Below are 20,200 nucleotides of genomic sequence, written 5' to 3'. Positions count from 1 at the left end.
GGATGAAAGATTCATGGATGAGGAAAGTGAAAAAAAAAATGGTCGGGAAATGACCAAAATGTTATGGTTAAATAAAACATCACAACCTGATATCTGTCAGAGTTGCCACGGACAGTTTGTTTGTGTTTTAGTTTCTCCTCTGTGTGTTTAGTATTTCCGGTCCTTAGTTCCTGTCTAGTGCTCTTATTTTGGTTCAGCTTCCTGTTTGTCTCCCTGTGTCCTGTTTTCACTCAGCTGCAGCTGATTGGCATCTGGTCACACCTGATGTCAATCAGCCAGCTCCTATTTTACCTGCTTTGTTCCTCCAGTCAGTGCTGGATCATTGTATTGTCGTGTCAATGTCATTTTCTACTTGTCATTCCTACTGGTCGTGTGATTGCAGCGTAGCGGTAAGCTATATTTGGTAAATGTTTGTAGCTTACTGTTTTTTGTTCCCTGCTTCCGATTTGTTTGTTCATAGCCCTTAGTTTGTTATATCCGCCCACGTGCGTGCTTTTTGTTTGTACCCTTTGTTTGTTCTAGTTGTAGTATTTTAAATTGAAACCATGTTTTCCCATTCAATGCCTGCCTCCATCTCTGCATTTTGGGGTTCGTCACCAAATAACTCTGACACTATCGATTAAACGTCATCAAAAAGTATGTTTCAATGTTGTATTTGTGTCATAAAATATTGTTTGGCAAATGACCAAAATTAATTTGTCAAATCAGTGTCAGAACCCAACATTGATTAAAGCAGGGGTCACCAACCTTTTTGAAACCAATAACTTCTTGGGTACTGATTAAAGAAGGGCTACCAGTTTGATACACACTTAAATAAATTGCCAGAAATAGCCTATTTGCTCAATTTACCTTTAATAAATAAATCTACATATATAAAAAAATGGGTATTTCTGTCTGTCATTCCGTAGTACATTTTTTTTCCTATTACTAAAGTTTTTTTATAGAGAACAAATGATGAAAAAAACACTTAATTTAAATGTTTAATAGAGGTGAAAACACAAAAAAATGAAAATTAAATTTTGAAACATTGTTCATCTTCAATTTCGACTCTTTAAAATTTAAAATTGAACTGAAAAAATTTAAGAAAAACTAGCTAATTCGAATCTTTTTGAAAAAAAAATAAAATAAAATTATGGAACATCATTAGTAATTTTCCTGATTAAAATTAATTTTAGAATTTTGATGACATGTTTTGAATGTCACCAAGCTATATTTCTAACAAAGACAAATCATTATCTCTTCTAGATTTTACAGAACAAACATTTTAAAAGACATTCAAAAGACTTTGAAATAAGATTTACATTTGATTTACAGATTTTCTAGATTTGCCGGAATACTTTTTTTTTTAACTTTAATCATAATAAGTTTGAATAAATATTTCACAAATATTCTTTGTCGAAAAAACAGAAGCTAAAATGAAGAATTAAATTCAAATGTATTTATTATTCTTTACAGTAAAAAAAACACTTGAACATTGATTTAAATTGTCAGGAAAGAAGAGGAAGGAATTTAAAAGGTAAAAAGGTATATGTGTTTAAAAATCCTAAAATAATTTTTAAGTTTGTATTTTTTCTCTAAAATTGTCTTTCTGAAAGTTATAAGAAGCAAAGTAAAAAATTAAAATTATTTAATTAAACAAGTGAAGACCAAGTCTTTAAAATATTTTCTTGGATTTTCAAATTATATTTGAGTTTTGTCTCTCTTAGAATTAAAAATGTCAAGCAAAGCGAGACCAGCTTGCTAGTAAATAAATACAATTTAAAAAATAGAGGCAGCTCACTGGTAAGTGCTGCTATTTCAGCTATTTTTAGAACAGGCCAGCGGGCGACTCATCTGGTCCTTACGGGCTACCTGGTGCCCGCGGGCACCGCGTTGGTGACCCCTGGATTAAACGTTATCAAAAAGCATGTTGTTTCAACGTATTTGTATTGTAAAAAAATGGTTGGGAAATGACCAAAATGTTATGGTCTCAGGAACACTTCATGAAACCACTGTCAGTCACTACATTTGGTTGCTACATCTGTAAGTGCAAGTTAAAATTCTACTATGCAAAGCCAAACCCATTTATCAACAATATCCTGAAACGCCGCCGGCTTGGCTGGGCCCGAGCTCACCTAAGATGGACTGATGCAAAGTGGAAAGGTGTTCTGTGGTCTGACGAGTCCACATTTCAAATTATATTTGGAAACAGAGGACTGTGTGTCCTCCAGAACAAAGAGGAAAATAACCATTCCGATTTTTATAGGCGCAAAGTTGAAAAGCCAGCATCTGTGATGGTATGGGGGTGTATTAGTGCCCAAGGCATGGGTAACTTACACATCTGTGAAGGCACCATTAATGCTGAAAGGTCCATACAGGTTTTGGAGCAACATATGTTGTCATCCAAGCAACAATATCATGGACGCCCCTGCTTATTTCAGCAAGATAAGTGTTACAACAGCGTGGCTTCGTAAAAAAAAGAGTGCGGGTACTTTCCTGGCCCGCCTTGAGTCCAGACCTGTCTTCCATCGAAAATGTGTGGCGCATTATGAAGCGTAAAATACGACAGCGGAGACTGTTGAACGACTGAAGCTCTACATAAAACAAGAATGGGAAAGAATTCCGCTTTCAAAACTTCAACAATTATTTTCCTCAGTTCCCAAACGTTTATTGAGTGTTGTTAAAAGAAAAGGTGATGTAAGACAGTGGTGAACATGCCCTTTCCCAACTACTTTGGCATGTGTTGCAGCCATTAAATTCTAAGTTAATTAATATTTGCAAAAAATGAAGTTTATGAGTTTGAACATCAAATATGTTGTCTTTGTAGTGCATTCAACTGAATATGGGTTGAAAAGGATTTGCCAATCACTGTATTCCGTTTATATTTACATCTAACACAATTTCCCAACTCGTATGGAATCGGGGTTTGTACAAACATGACAATCTGTGTTCATAGAGCCAGAACGCCTTAAAGAAAACAGTGGACGACCTTTTCTCAGAGATATGCAATATAAACCAATTAACATCCGTGACTGCAAAATCTCTGATACAATTATGCTGAGGTGATAACAATGCCAAAGGCAACACTAGTGGGCGGACGTATTAAACGGTCATATGTGACGAGTATCTCGTTAGCCTGGAATAAAGCGCTTTATTAAGCCATGAACTATAGATTTATTGTCTCGCGATTAACGTAATGAAACATGGACGCCGCATTAAATTCGTAACTTTTCTTCTATTCAATTTCAGCTGAATTAATTTTGTTTACACAACTTCTTGGGGTGAAAATGTAAAATGTTTTTTTTTTGGTGTGTTTCTCCTCACTAGAATTATTCCTGCAGGCGGCGTGACCCCTGGATGCGGAGATGGCAGGCGGCGTGCAGGCACGGTAAGCATGTCCATTAATTGGGGAAAGTGCAGAAAAACAAAAGCAGAAGCTGCAAACAAATAACAAAGTTCTGAGTTTGTGAAGCCCTTCGAGGCATTTGTGATTAAGGTTTATAAAAATCCAATTTGACTGATGGATTGATTGGTTAAAGATGGTACCATTATTTTCGGACGAAAAGGCGTACTTAAGCCCTTTAATTTTTTCAAAAATCGACATTGCACTTTATAACCCGGTGCACCTAATGTGCACCTAATAATTCTGGTTGTGCTTACCCACCTCGAAATTAATTTTGTTTGGTACATGGTGTAATGATACGTGTGACCAGTAGATGGTAGTCACACATACGAGATCTATGTAGACTGCAATATGATCCAAGTAAAAAATACGTGTGACCAGTAGATGGTAGTCACACATAAGAGATCTATGTAGACTGCAATATGATCCAAGTAAAAAAACACCAAAACTTTAATTGTTCCATTGAAAATGAAGAGCATTACACACGGAACTCAAAAATCTGTCAAAATGTTTTAGTATGACTTTGAAGCCGCACCGCTTGATGGATTCTCGGCCCATTACGGCTACCGTAGTCAGAGATGCAAGTATTACTATGGTGTGTGTATAAGGACCGCAAAATGCCACCTATTAGCAGACATACTATCTGATGTTTTGTTTCACAATGTTATACAAAACCAAATTTTCTTACTTTCTGGTACCTGCTGACGTGAATTTGGGATCTGCATAAGTCCTGAAAATGTGCGCACGTTCGCCATTGTAGTACGTACCGATGCCGTAGTCGATAAGCTTCTTCTTTTTCGCTATCTTCTTGTTATGGGGCATTCATCCTCCGCTGTTGCCATTCCTAATACAAAGTAGCGTAAAGTTGCAACTTATATCTCGCTATGGAAGCGCTAAAAACTACCGGTGTAGTGGGTTTACATAATTCACTCAAGGAACTGTAGTTATTAGAGAGTTCCGGTCAACCTTGTGGCATGGTTGCACTAGTGAACCACAGATGAGTAGAGGCTGCTCTGTTATTGATTTAAGTAAAGCCTGAATGTCATTTAAACAGTTAGCGCCATCTTTTGACCCTTCTTCCACTCCCGTCCTTGCACGCTACACCACTACAACAAAGATGACAAATAAGACGCTGTTGAAGATGAGCCACGTAAATAAGACCGCCCACAAAACGCATCATGAAACTATCTAGAAGATGATCTGTAAAATATAATCTATGAGCTGTGGAGAACTAGAAAAACAAATAAGCGGCGTTTGGTCATTTTAATGTGAAATAAATTATATAAATATTACAATACTGTGGAGGGGGAATGGCCTGCGGGCTTACCGCAGAACGGGGTGTGTCAGAACCGGCCTCGAAGACAGCGACAGGTGCGTAGATGGCCCAGGTGGGCCTTATCTAATCACCTGTCGCCTTTTATTAGCAGCAGCCATGAGGAAACGAGTAGTCGGATTTGCTGCTGAGAGACAAGGACGCAGAAAAGACAATGTGCTGAAAAGCAAAAGACTTTGCGCCATTGAAGGAAAATAAAACAGTTTTATATTCTGAATTCATGGCAGTCTGGTGGTTTCGAGAGGTAACCTCTACAGCAGGGGTAGGGAACCTGTGGCTCTTTTGATGACTGCATCTGGCTCTCGGATAAATCTGAGCTGACATTGCGTAACACGATAAGTAATGAATAATTCCACATGTAATCACAGTGTTAAAAAAACAAGTTCAAAATATAAAACATTTTCATGCCTTTTTAATCCATCCATCCGTTTTCTACCGCACCAGTTCAAGAAGTTGCGTTAATGGTAAGAAGTTATTTATTTATTATTGGTTAGTGTAGGACTTGCCCTCCTGGGGGTTCTTCAGACCACCAAGCACCTACATGAGACCCTGTTTCAGGTTTATAATATTGTTTTATTTTTCAATTAGTCTCTCAGTTTCTTTCCAGCAATTGTCTTTTCCTCTTTCATTCTAACTCGCGCTCTGGCTCCAGCCCCAACCCTGTCTCTCCTCCTGGCTGCTGCTTATAAAAAGAGCGACAGGTGATTAGATAACAAGGCCCAGGTGGGCCATCTACGCACCTGTCGCTGATTTCGAGGCCGATCCTGGCAACACCCCACTTCGCTGCAGGCCCGCAGGCCACGCCCCCTCCACAGTTAGCTTCAGAATATGTGTTATTACAAATAATAAGAGACCTATTATACTCTAGAAATGTTGGTCTTACTTAAAATGCACGCATTTAGTTGTGTTCAGTGTTGAAAAAAATATTATATGGCTCTTACGGAAATACATTTTAAAATATTTGGATTCTTGGCTCTCGCAGCCAAAATGGTTCCCGACCCCTGCTCTACAGAAACTTTCTTAATTCTTGTTTGAAAATACATCGATATATCTTACAAACTTGATACATCCCCCAGCCCTAGCATCCGTCATCAAAAAACTCTTCCCACAAATACGAGTCCATGAGCATCATCGCTCACCTGCGACGGTTAGCACACAAGATTCCGTGAACATTGTGCCAAAGTACGGATTTTTGTGCAAAGGCAATAAACAAGATATGACAAAACAAGGCGGTGTTCTAATGAAGGAATTCACAGTTTATCCACTCTTTATCACACACGAAAATCCCACCAGATGAACAGCTGATTTAAATATACTATGGTACTAAGACTATAATGTCCATAAACACTTAGCTGCTACAGCAGGGGTGCCCAAAGTGTGGCACGGGGCCATCTGTGTCTCGTGACGCGATTGTCATTGGGCCTCGGCACATCCCCCCCCCAAAAAAAAACATGCAAAAATTGGGAAAACAGCAAGAAAAGCAATGTTTAAAAAACAAAACCAAAACAAAAAAAATACACAGTCACGATCACAAGAATAAAAAGTCCCGAAAGTACGACAAAGCATACATATAGTGTATGGATTTACTGTAATTGCAGTAGTAAAAAATTAACAGCAGGTGTGTGTTTTATGCCATTTTACTACCCTTTCTAACATCTTATCTGTGTGAGATATTTTTTTTTTCTACTCTTCAGTTCAGTTCAGTTTTAGTTTATTTTGAACATGCGATACAATGTAATGCATCACATATTTCCAGTTCTTTCATTACTGCATGTCCGAAAATGAGTAGGAAGAAGCTGAGCTTATTCAATCCAACCACTTTTCATACCATGGCAATTTTATCCCATTTCCTTGTTCTCTGTAACAGAACAGCGAATAAAAAAATAATAAATAAATAATATACCATAGTAAGTGAACACATTAAATACAGCAATAATCTTTATCTCCAAAAAAAAAAAAAAAAAAAAAAAGGGTTCAAGGGCGGTATAGCTCGGTTGGTAGAGTGGCCGTGCCAGCAACTTGAGGGTTGCAGGTTCGATTCCCGCTTCCGCCATCCTAGTCACCGCCGTTGTGTCCTTGGGCGAGACACTTTACCCACCTGCTCCCAGTGCCACCCACACTGGTTTAAATGTAACTTAGATATTGGGTATCACTATGTAAAGCGCTTTGAGTCACTAGAGAAAAAGCGCTATATAAATATAATTCACAATTCACAAGATGTTCATCATTATTGTTGTTCTGTGTACTTTGTGAACACTTGTAGGTTGAACCGTCTCTTAAACTGAATCATAGATTTTAGATTTAGATTTATTGGTCCCCGTTGGGGAAATTAATTTTCACTGCCGTACATTTAAACAATAGACATTGCACATCACAAAACAAAAATCACAAAAAGACATCATACATGACCAACACAGGTCATGTTTACAGGCTTGTTAGACAGGTCGGCCGGGCCAACTGTTAAAGTCCTACTGAAATGAGATTTTCTTATTCAAACGGGGATATCAGGTCCATTCTGTGTCATACTTGATCATTTCGCGATATTGCCATATTTTTGCTGAAAGGATTTAGTAGAGAACATCGACGATAAAGTTCGCAACTTTTGGTCCTGATAAAAAAGCCTTGCCTGTACCGGAAGTAGCAGACGATGTGGGCGTGACGTCACGGGTTGTGGAGCTCCTTACATCTGAACATTGTTTACAATCATGGCCACCAGCAGCGAGAGAAAGCGACGATTTCCCCATTAATTTGAGCGAGGATGAAAGATTCATGGATGAGGAAAGTGAGAGTGAAGGACTAGAAAAAAAAAAAAGGACCAGAGGGCAGTGGGAGCGATTCAGATAAGGAAGATGCTGTGAGAGGCGCCGTGGCAGCCATGGGGGTGGCAGGACCACTCGCCCAGGCCCAACCGCAACAAAGGATAGAGCCATACAGCTTTGAACCAGACCCTGATGGTGACGGTCAGGAGGACGCTAATGATATTGATGCTGAAGTAGCACACGGCATAGATTGCCTTCAGAATAGAGAATGGTAAAAATGATCGCTGCATAATACACTGTACTTTGTGTGTGTGGTCCAATCCAACCTTGTTGGATTGGACCACTGGATTCTGTTCCATAGTAAAGCTCGACTTTCGGGAATGTAAACAATGAAACACTGGCTGTGTTTGTGTTGCTAAAGCCGTCCGCAATCCACCGCTTCCCACCTACAGCTTTCTTCTTTGATGTCTCCAGTGTTCATTGAACAAATTGCAAAAGATTAACCAACACAGATGTTCAGAATACTGTGGAATTTTGCGATTAAAACAGACGACTTAATAGCTGGGAACGATGCTGGCACAAAATGTCCTCTACAATCCGTGACGTCAAGCGCACGCGTCATAATTTTTTGGCGCGAAATTTAAATTTGCAATTTAGTAAACTAAAAAGGCCGTATTGGCATGTGTTGCAATGTTAATATTTCATCATTGATATATAAACTATCAGACCGCGTGGTCGGTAGTAGTGGCTTTCAGTAGGCCTTTAGCTGCAGGGATAAGGCTTTTCCTGAGGCGGGCCCTATGGTATTTGATGGTCCTGTACCTGCGCCCTGATGGTAGTAGGATTATGTATTGGTGACTGATATCTTTTTTGCCAGTGGAATGATGGACCTGTGGTTTAAATCTGAAATGTTGGGTGTGGGTAGGCCGATGATTTTAGTTGCTATGTTTGTAATGCGTGTGAATTCGGTCTGGTTGTTTACAGAAAACATGGTGAAAAAACATGTGCAACAGTACATAGGGATGGGTTGAACAATGCTTTGGTGAAGTAATAACAGGAGATGAGGTGCAACGTATAGTCCTTTTAAGTTTTCGGATGGCTGACTTTGTTGACTTCTTTTTTGAATGTCCATGGCGTGCTGATCAAAGGTGAGTTTATTCTCTAAGGTGTTTAAAAGTGTCAACTGTTTTAAAGGGGAACATTATCAGCAGATCTATGTAAGCGTCAATATATACCTTGATGGTGCAGAAAAAAGACCATTTATTTTTTTAACCGATTTCCGAACTCTAAATGGGTGAATTTTGGCGAATCAAACGCCTTTCTGTTTATTGCTCTGGTGGCGATGACGTCAGAACGTGACGTCACCAAGGTAATTCTGCCACCATTTTCATTTTCTACACATTACACACACGGGTCTCAGCTCTGTTATTTTCCGTTTTTTCGACTAATTTTTGGAACCTTGGAGACATCATGCCTCGTCGGTGTGTTGTCGGAGGGTGTAACAACCCTAACAGGGAGGGATTCAAGTTGCACCACTGGCAAGAAATCTGCCGCCAGACCCCCATTGAATTTGCCGGAGTGTCTGCACATTTTACCTGCGATACTAACACAGACATGGCACAGAGATGTATGGATAACCTGCAGATGCATTTGCAACGATAAAGTCAATGAAATCACAAAGGTGAGTTTTGATGTTGACTTATTTGCTAATCAGACATATTTGGTTGCGGCGTGACTGCCAGCTAATCGATGCTAACATGCTATGCTAATTGATGCTAACATGCTATTTACCGGCGATGACAGACATGGCACAGAGATGTATGGATAACCTGCAGATGCATTTGCAATGATAGTCAACAAAATCACAAAGGTGAGTTTTGTTGATGTTGACTTATTTGATAATCAGACATATTTGGTTGCGGCGTGACTGCCAGCTAATCAATGCTAACATGCTATTTACCGGCGGTGCTAAAGCAGACATGGTACAGAGATGTATGGATGACCTGCAGATGCATTTGCAACTATATTACGCTTCCTTCCACCCACATTTAATGCGAAAAAAACACTTACCAATCGACGCATTTAAGTTGCTCCATTATCACAAAATGCGAAAGTCCTGATCGTTTGGTCCGCACATTTTACCGGCGATGCTAACGCAGCTATTCGGCCATGCTATGGCTATGAATAGCGTCAATAGCTATTCGCTCAATAGCTTTAGTTTCTTCTTCAATACTTTCATACTCCAACCATCCGTTTCAATACATGCGTAATCTGTTGAATCGCTTAAGTCACTGAATTCCGAGTCTGAATCCGAGCTAATGTCGCTATATCTTGCTGTGGTATCTTCCATTGTTTGTTTACATTGGCAGCACTGTATGACGTCACAGGGAAATGGATAGTCGCATCGCAAAAAGCAAAAATCAAGCACTTTAAAGCTTTTTTTAGGGATATTCCGTGACCGGTAAAATTTTGAAAAAAACTTCAAAAATCACAACAAGCCACTGGGAACTGATTTTTATTGTTTTTAACCCTTTTGAAATTGTGATAATGTTCCCCTTTAATAAACCTAACATGGAAATTAGTTCAAGCTCTTGCAGATGTTATCTCAGCTCATTGTATTCATTTAAGTTGATAATAAGGTGATAGTATAAAGAATGCAACTCACACAGTGTGTTGTACAGATACACTGCATCCGGAAAGTATTCACGCCCCTTCACTTTGCTCACACCCTACTCTAGTGGCCTCGTGGTTATAGTGTCTGCCCTGAGATCGATAGCTTGTGAGTTTATACCAAAGACTATAAAGATGGGACCCATCTCCTCCCTGCTTGGCACTCAGCATCAAGGGTTGGAATTGGGGGTTAAATCACCAAAATGATTTCCGGGCGCGGCCACCGCAGCTGCCCACTGCTCCCCTCACCTCCCAGGGGGTGAACAAAGGGTTGGGTCAAATGCGGAGGACTAATTTCACCACATCTAGTGTGTGTGTGACAATCATGGGTACTTTAACTTTATCCACATTTTGTTGTGTCACAGCCTTATTCCAACATGGAATAGGTAGTTCGTATATATACAATAGGTTGTTCGTGCAACGGGTAATGAGCCAAGAAGACGCCAACGAGGAATCGTCGAACAAAAAGCTTAACTAGAGCTGCAGCTCCACGAGAATGAGCATGGGCCGGATTACTCTTCTGTTGTCTTCTTGGACAACTGTCCTTAAATATCTTTTACACAGAGACCCTTACTCTTTGTAAATCTAGCCTTGGAACCCGTCAGTCTGGCAAGTCAATCTTTCCCTGACATTATTCCTTTGTTCAGTTTGAGTCCGACCCCTATCCTCTACTCTTATCTGTGGGGGCTTCCTAACAGATGTTGCTAATGTGTTTATTATCACTCCTAAAATCAAGCTGCTGCTGCCCTTTAAATTCCCCAATGTCCTGGGGGCAAGAGCCACCACTCTCTGGAGAGCTTGTGATGGACATGTGCACTTTTGACCTTAGTAGAATAATCCTTTAAAGGATTCTGTGACCGAATTCAAACACGTTAGCTCACAATCATGTACGGAAACGGTATAATTCACCCCAAAAACCAACGCTTTTTATTCAACCTGACGAATGGGCGAAACTGCCCAAAGATAGGTGTGCCAAGCTTGTGGCATCGTCTTTAAAAGACTTGAGGCTGGAAATGCTGCCAAAAAATGGTGCCTCAACAAAGTATTGAGCAAAAGCTGGGAATAAATGCGTACGTTTTCAGTTTTAATACGTCTTTTTTATTATTTTTTCCAAATTGTCAATTATTGTGTTTAGAATTTTGAGTTAAAAATAGATGAATTCTTTCCATTTTAGAGTCGATGGGGACCAGCAAACCTCCGGGGCCCCCACATCTGATTCTCTTTCTCCTCGGTGCTTCAAGCCCCATCCACGTACCTTCGTCCAACTCCTCCAAGTCCGCTGCGGAAAAACTGTACGCTGGCTGTATTCTGTCAGGGCGGGGTCGCATGTTAATGCACGGATAGTTTCCCCAGGATGCAGACGGAACTCCGGAGGCAGTGTGCAGGTAAGACAATGATATTTTACCATAAATCAGTCCGGCAGAAATACAAAAATACAAGAAGCGTGCACGGGACACTATGGTAAGCTAGAGGAAAAACTTAGCATGCCAGACAAGCAAACAAATGGCAACGCTTAGCTCAGGAATCAAAAGGTAAACAAACGTAACTTGTTGCATTGAGCAAACAAGACAGCCAGACTGAGTGTGGCGAAAAGCAGGAATAAAAATAGCTCTCTGATTAGTGCCCAGGAGCATTAATCAGAGGCATGTGAGAATAATCAGCACCTATGGCAACCAAGAAACACAAACCAAGGGGTGCTAAAAACAGAACTAAGGGAGTCAAACTAAAATAAAATATGATCTGGGCGACGGTTCATGACAATGATCAACTTAGATGAATAAAATGAACAACAGCTTTAACTAATTTCCATGTTAGGTTTAAGACTCAATGTGATTTTTGTTTTGTTTTTGATTTTTAACACATTTGCAGAAATTGTCGTCAAGTGGTATTGTGTATATAATTTTGAGGTCAAAAATGAATTAATTTCGGACTAAGGCCGAAACACATGTGGGAAAAGTGATGCACTGTGAATAAATACATAATTTCTCAACAGTAATTAAATTCAACAAAATGTGGATAAAGTTAGAGTACCAATGAATGTCACACACACACACTAGATGTGGTGAAATATGTCCTCTGCATTTGACCCATTCCCTTGTTCACCCTCTGGGAGGTGAGGGGAGCAGCGGGCAGCAGCAGTGGCCGCGCCTGGGAATTATTTTTGGTGATTTAATTCCCAAATCCACCCCCCTGATGCTGAGTGCCAAGCAGGCAGGTGATGGGTCCCATTTTTATAGTATTTGGTATGACTCGGCCGGGGTTTGAACTCACAACCTACCCAATCTCAGGGCGGACACTCTAAGGCATTAATAAGTACTTAATATGACTAATTAAGAGCCAATATGTTACTAATTTGCATGTTAATAAGCAACTAATTAACAGTGACTATGTTCCCCATACTAAAGTGTTACCTTAAGGCATTAATAAGTACTTAATAACGGCTAATTAAGAGCCAACATGTTACTAAATTGCATGTTAATAAGCAATTAATTAATGGTGAATATGTTCCTCATACTAAAGTGTTACCATAAGGCATTAAGTACTTAATATGACTAATTAAGAGCCAACATGTAACTAATTTGCATGTTGATAAGTAACTAATTAATGGTGGATATGTTGCCCATACCAAAGTGTTACCTTAAGGCATTAATAAGTACTTAATAATGACTAATTAAGAGCCAACATGTTACTAATTTGCATGTTGATAAGCAACAAATTAATGGTGACTAAGTTCCCCAGACTAAAGTGTTACCATAAGGCATTAATAAGTACTTAATAATGACTAATTAAGAACCAAAATGGTACTAATTTGCATGTTAATAAGCAACTAATTAATGGTGATTATATTCCCCGCACTAAAGTGTTACCTTAAGGCATTAATAAGTACTTAATAATGACTGATTAAGAGCCAAAACATTACTAATTTGCATTTTAATAAGCAACTAATTAATGGGGAATATGTTCCCCATACTAAAGTGTTAACAAAACTTGGGTTAGGGTTGTATAATAAGGCCATGATAAGTACTTAACAATGACTAATTAAGAGCCAATATGTTACTAATTTGCATGTTGATAAGCAACTAATTAATGGTGAATATGTTCCCCGCACTAAAGTGTTACCATAAGGCATTAATAAGTACTTAATAATGACTAATTAAGAGCCAACATGTTACTATATTGCATGTTGATAATTAAATAATTAATGGTGAATGTTCCCCATACTAAAGAGTTACCATAAGGCATTAATAAGTACTTAATATTGACTAATTAAGAGCCAACATGTTACTAATTTGCATGTTGATAAGCAACTAATTAATGGTGAATATGTTCCCCATACTAACGAGTTACCATAATGCATTAATAAGTACTTAATAATGACTAATTAAGAGCCAACATGTTACTAATTTGCATGTTGATAAGCAACTAATTAATGGTGAATGTTCCCCATACTAAAGAGTTACCATAAGGCATTAATAAGTACTTAATATTGACTAATTAAGAGCCAACATGTTACTAATTTGCATGTTGATAAGCAACTAATTAATGGTGAATATGTTCCCCGCACTAAAGTGTTACCTTAAGGCATTAATAAGTACTTAATAATGACTAATTAAGAGCCAACATGTTACTATTGCGCATGTTAATAAGCAACTAATTAATGGTGAATATGTTCCCCGCACTAAAGTGTTACCTTAAGGCATTAATAAGTACTTAATAATGACTAATTAAGAGCCAACGTGTTACTAATTTGAATGTTGATAAGCAACTAATTAATGGTGAATATGTTCCCCGCACTAAAGTGTTACCTTAAGGCATTAATAAGTACTTAATAATGACTAATTAAGAGCCAACGTGTTACTAATTTGCATGTTGATAAGCAACTAATTAATGGTGAATGTTTCCCATACTAAAGTGTTTCCTTAAAGCATTAATAAGTACTTAATAATGACTAATTAAGAGCCAACATGTTACTATTGCGCATGTTAATAAGCAACTAATTAATGGTGAATATGTTCCCCGCACTAAAGTGTTACCTTAAGGCATTAATAAGTACTTAATAATGACTAATTAAGAGCCAACATGTTACTAATTTGCATGTCAATAAGCACCTAATTAATGGTGAATATGTATGATAGAACATTAACACCAATGAGTTGACTGATGAGCATAATCACGTAATTTATTCAGAAAATATAAACAAGGACAAACAATAACCGCAACAGGTAATCGTAATCTGAACCGAAGATGTCGTTGTGGCTTGTGCAGCCCTTTGAGACACTTGTGATTTAGGGCAATATAAATAAACATTGGTTGATTGATTGCTTAATTCAGGGGTGTCAAACTCAAATACAGAGTGGGACAACATTTTAAACGGAACAAAGCCGCGGGCCAAGGTTGAACAAATTAAGCTTTTAATAGGAACCCAAACAAGTTTTGCATTAAATATTGAACAAGCAAGGCTAACATAACTTTAGTGACATGCAAAATCCAGTTTCAAATAATAATAATTAAAAGAATATCAATGGCATATCAAATAAAATTTAAATAAAAATGTTATGTCTTTTTTTTTATTTGCAATTTTCTGAGGTAAATATCACATTTTTTCCACAAGCTAATAATACATTTGAAGATAAAATAACAATAATGAATGAACCAAACATTCAAGCCTTGAAGTAGCAAGAGAAAATGCATGAATAAAACGTTAATTAATGGTAAGTTTGCTGGAAGTTTCCCGGAAGTGTTAGTGCTGCAAGGGGTTCTGGGTATTTGTTCTGTTGTGGTACGGTGCCTATGTTCACCCGAAATGTGTTTGTCATTCTTGTTTGGTGTGGGTTCGCAGTGTGGCGCATATTTGTAACAGTGCTGAAGTTGTTTGTACGGCCACCCTCAGTGTGACCTGTATGGCTGTTGACCAAGTATGCCTTGCATTCACTTGTGCGTGTGTGTGTGTGTGTGTGTGTGTGTGTGTGTGTGTGTGTGTGTGTGTGTAAAAGCCACACATATGTGACACGCTGTTAGTATGGAGGATAAGCGGACGTGACGACAGGTTGAAGAGAACGCTAAAGGCAGTGCCTTAAATGCACGCCCCTAATATAGTTGTCCAGGTGGAAATCGGTAGAAATTCGGGAGAACGGTTGCCCCGGGAGATTTTCGGGAGGGGCACTGAACTTCGGGAGTCTACCGGGAAAATTAGGTGGGTTGGCAAGTACGAGTATTAGCGGTGAATGTGGTGTTACAGCGGCACCGACGCCAGCTCTAATGCTAAATTGATATTGCCTCAAGGGCCAAATTAAATTACACGGCGGCCCAGAGTTTGACACCCATGGCTTAATTGATTGATTGTAAAAAAAAACAAAAAAACATTATGATTTGAACAATTTTTAGAATGTGCTTGTCCTATTTTCAAACAAAGAAAACAACCTGAAGTTGTCTTTATTTTTAAGTTATCGCGCTGTGATTTTACTAATCCGGTGACACTTGCGAGTAGCTTTTTCTCCATGTGCCCCCCCCCGCATCTAAAATGAGTGTTTGACGCCCTTGATCCAAAAGACTGCCAGTATACCTTCTCCCCTCATAATTATATTTCACTTCAATTAGAGGCACAAAAAACAACAGCAACTTAAAAAAAAGATGAAACGCAAACAGTGCCTCACTCCCCCGCCCCTCCAAAAAAAAAAATGACTCATGATAGCAATAAATAAGTCTGACTGAAATGACTAATAACACCGCAGACACATTCATCATGGCACATAACATCTTTATTACCTCTTTCCTAAGGAAATACATATGTAAAATATGTGTGCCATGAGAGTGAGTGAGCGAGCATGGTACAGAAAATAGGGGGTCTCCCCGGGGACTGTGCTCACTCCTGCTGGAGCGACCTGTCTTAAATAAATCATTCCATTTCCATGCCTAACTTCTCTATCTCCCTTTAATCCAGTGTGGGAGAGAGTGGAGCAAGATAGGGGGGGGTAAGCTGTTTGCCTTCCTATTTGCCTGTGTGTCGCTTTAAGCCTTTGGTAACTTGAGTTCCCAAACTTTTTTTTTTTTTGACCCACTTAAATATAACAGTAAGCCCACAAACTGGGTTGTACAGTAGCGGCGGGGAGAGATAGTCTTGTCGGTAAACAAGGTTGTTTTTCAGCGGACCTTGAGTCAGTAAGTCAACGGAATCTTCTCTGTACTTAAAAAAAAAAAAAAAAAAAGTGGAAGGGCGCAAGCTTACCAAGGTTGATGCTATAAAATGTGGGCTCATGCTGATAACTTGACACCTACAGCACAGTTCGGGACCCGGAGTAGGAACAAGATTCGCATGGCCCCATTCGTCGCATGTTGACCTGACACATGAAACGTGACACATTCACTTTCGAGTGTTGAATATCTTAAAATGGGTTTTGTGGAAATGACAGTTTTGTCAGGTTCAAAACTGTAATTTTAATTTATAATTGTCAGGTTCAAACACTGATGACATCTATTAATCAGACAGGAAGCAAAGAGCCATGCAGAGACAGAGTTCAATTTAGCTCATGAGGAGAACGCATGGAGCTGCACACTTAGTCACAGTCTCGCCCTACGCTCTACGGTTCAGCTCCCACGTCCCTCTATTTATTCAGGAGTTCCACAGTCAACATCACTGAGGCCGCCTCTAAAAGGAGTAAATGGTTGTACTTGTATAGCGCTTTTCTACCCCTTTTTAAGGAGCCCAAAGCTCTTTGACAGTATTTCAACTTTCACCCATTCACACACACATTCACACACTGATGGCGTGTGGTCACATATATCATGCAAAGCAGGTCCAGTATGCACAATACGTGACGGAATGTGTTGGGGCCTTGTGATTGCCTTGTTTCTGCTTCGTCTGCGTGCTGTCATCTTATCTTCGTTGAGGTCCTCGAAGTCCTTGGCTGTTTAGCGGGCTAAGACAAAAATAACATCTGCGGCTGAGGCCACCGCTCAGACAAGACGTTTTTGTCCTTGCACAGATAGAAAAAGCACAGCTTAAGCACAATAGCTAATAACTGTAGCAACATACTTTAAACATGCTAAAGTTGTGTGAAATATATATATATATATATATATATATATATATATATATATATATATATATCATATATATATATATATATATCATATATACATGATTATTCTAACAAAATGATTATTATCCAATGTACAGTGGGGTAACAAAGTATTTAGTCAGCCACCGATTGTGCAAGTTCTCCCACTTAAAATGATGACAGAGGTCTGTAATTTTCATCATAGGTACACTTCAACTGTGAGAGACAGAATGTGAAAAAAAAATCCAGGAATTAAAATTGTAGGAATTTTAAAGAATGTATTTGTAAATGATGGTGGAAAATAGGTATTTGGTCAACCATTCAAAGCTCTCACTGATGGAAGGAGGTTTTGGCTCAAAATCTCACGATACATAGCCCCATTCATTCTTTCCTTAACACGGATCAATCGTCCTGTCCCCTTAGCAGAAAAACAGCCCCAAAGCATGATGTTTCCACCCCCATGCTTCACAGTAGGTGTGGTGTTCTTGGGATGCGATTCAGTATTCCTCTTCCTCCAAACACGACGAGTTGAGTTTCTACCAAAATGTTATATTTTGGTTTCGTCTGACCACATGGCATTCTCCCATGTGCTCTCTGGCAAACTTCAGACGTGCCTGGACATGCACTGGCTTAAGCAGGGGGACACGTCTGGCACTGCAGGATTTGATTCCATGTCGGCGTAGTGTGTTACTGATGGTAACCTTTGTTACTTTAGTCCCAGCTCTCTGCAGGTCATTCACCAGGTACCCCCGTGTGGTTCTGGGATTTTTGCTCACAGTTCTCATGATCATTTTGACCCCACAGGATGAGATCTTGCGTGGAGACCCAGATCAAGGGAGATTATCAGTGGTCTCGTATGTCTTCCATTTTCTGAAAATTACTCCCACAGTTGATTTTTTTCACACCAAGCTGCTTGCCTATTGTAGAATCACTCTTCCTAATCTGGTGCAGGTCTACAATTCTTTTCCTGGTGTCCTTCGACAGCTCTTTGTTCTTGGCCATAGTGGAGTTTGGAGTCTGACTGTTTGAGGCTGTGGACAGGCGTCTTTTATACAGATAACGAGTTCAAACAGGTTCCATTAATACAGGTAACGAGTGGAGGACAGAAGAGCTTCTTAAAGAAGAAGTTACAGGTCTGTGAGAGCAATTCAGTATTCTTCTTCTTCCAAACACAACAAGTTGAGTTTATACCAAAAAGTTCTATTTTGGTTTCATCTGACCACATGACATTCTCCCAATCCTCTGCTGTATCATCCATGTATCCATTTTGGTATAAACTCAACTCGTCGTGTTTGGAGGAAGAAGAATACTGAGTTGCATCCCAAGAACACCATACCTACTGTAAAGCATGGGGGTGGAAACATCATGCTTTGGGGCTGTTTTTCTGCTAAGGGGACAGGACGATTGATCCGTGTTAAGGAACGAATTAATGGGGCCATGTATCGTGAGCTTTTGAGCCAAAACCTCCTTCCATCAGTGGTTTGAATGGTTGACCAAATACTTATTTTCCACCATAATTTACAAATAAATGTGAATTCCTGGATTTTTTTTTCCTATTTTGTCTCTCACAGTTGAAGTGTACCTATGATGAACATTACAGACCTCCGTCATCATTTTAAGTGGGAGAACTTGCACAATCGGTGGCTGACTAAATACTTGTTTTGCCCCGCTGTATGCATCATAGTGTTTGTCCCCAACAACAACACAGATCCAACATCATTAAAATAGGAAAATAAAAAACAGAATAAGGCAAAGATGAGAAACAGAAACAGGGAGTCATGTGGTTTCAAGCGGTATTTCCTTGCCTACACCTGTGTCTGCTTATTAAGAGGCAACACGGATGAAGTCCAACAGGGATGCCAAGTGACATTTAGGGGTCACCGACGAGTCTTGTGAAGAGTGATGGCGCTCTCAGGCTATCCTTGGCACATCCTGAGAGCCCGCCGCCCCGAAAAGTGCGCATACTGCATAACAGATCAGTTGACCCTGTCAGACAGTCCTCAAAACGATTGACACTGCACTCCGGGAAAGCTGCACTTTTTGAAGACTTTAATTAGTGCTGACAAGACAGGCCCCGCCCCCACACACACACAAGTTTCACTGCTTCACAGAGCCCAGGGAGAGGCTTCACTCTTTCATGTGACGATCAAATGCTGGAGAGATATTTGTCAACCGTGATGGATAAACCCTTCATCCCTCCGCGCCAGCAAAACAACGTGAAGTACTCTGCAAACAAAGCAGGGCGCGCTTTGAGCAGCATATCAATTTCACCGCTCGCGTGAACATAAATCATCTCATCGCGAAGCCAGCGGTACATATAGAATCAATTTAAAGCATGTTCTGCAGCAATACAAGATGTCTCTTCTGATGCCGCGGATAACAAATGTTGCACCATTAGACATAGCTACCCATTGATTTATTTGTGGTGCTATCTGTTCGCTGGTATGCACCGTAACTCGGGAAAATCCCACGCACCTGGTCTGCCAGAGAATAAAAAGACGTAGCGGGAAGTCCGAGTTGCAAACTTAATGACTTTAAAACGACGGTATACAAAACCCGTTTCCATATGAGTTGGGACATTTTTTTTAGATGTAAATATAAACGGGATACAATGATTTGCAAATCATTTTTAACCCATATTCAGTTGAATATGCTACAAAGACAACATATTTGATGTTCAGACTAATAAACATTTTTTTTTTTTAGCAAATAATCATTAACTTTAGAATTTAATACCAGCAACACGTGACTAAGAAGTTGGGAAAGGTGGCAATGAATGCTGATAAAGTTGAGGAATGCTCATCAAACACTTATATGGAACATCCCACAGGTCTGCAGGCTAATAGGGAACATGAGGGTTGCAATGATTGGGTATAGAAGCAGCTTCCATGAAATGCTAAGTAATTCACAAACAAGGATGGGGCGAGGGTCACCAATTTGTAAGCAAATTGTTTTAGAACAACATTTCTCAACGAGCTATTGCAAGGAATTTAAGGAT

The sequence above is a fragment of the Nerophis ophidion genome, linkage group LG25 (genome assembly GCF_033978795.1).
Source record: "Nerophis ophidion isolate RoL-2023_Sa linkage group LG25, RoL_Noph_v1.0, whole genome shotgun sequence".
Lineage (NCBI taxonomy): Eukaryota > Metazoa > Chordata > Actinopteri > Syngnathiformes > Syngnathidae > Nerophis > Nerophis ophidion.
The sequence above is the reverse complement of the archived record's forward strand: the minus strand, read 5'-3'. Positions refer to the sequence as shown.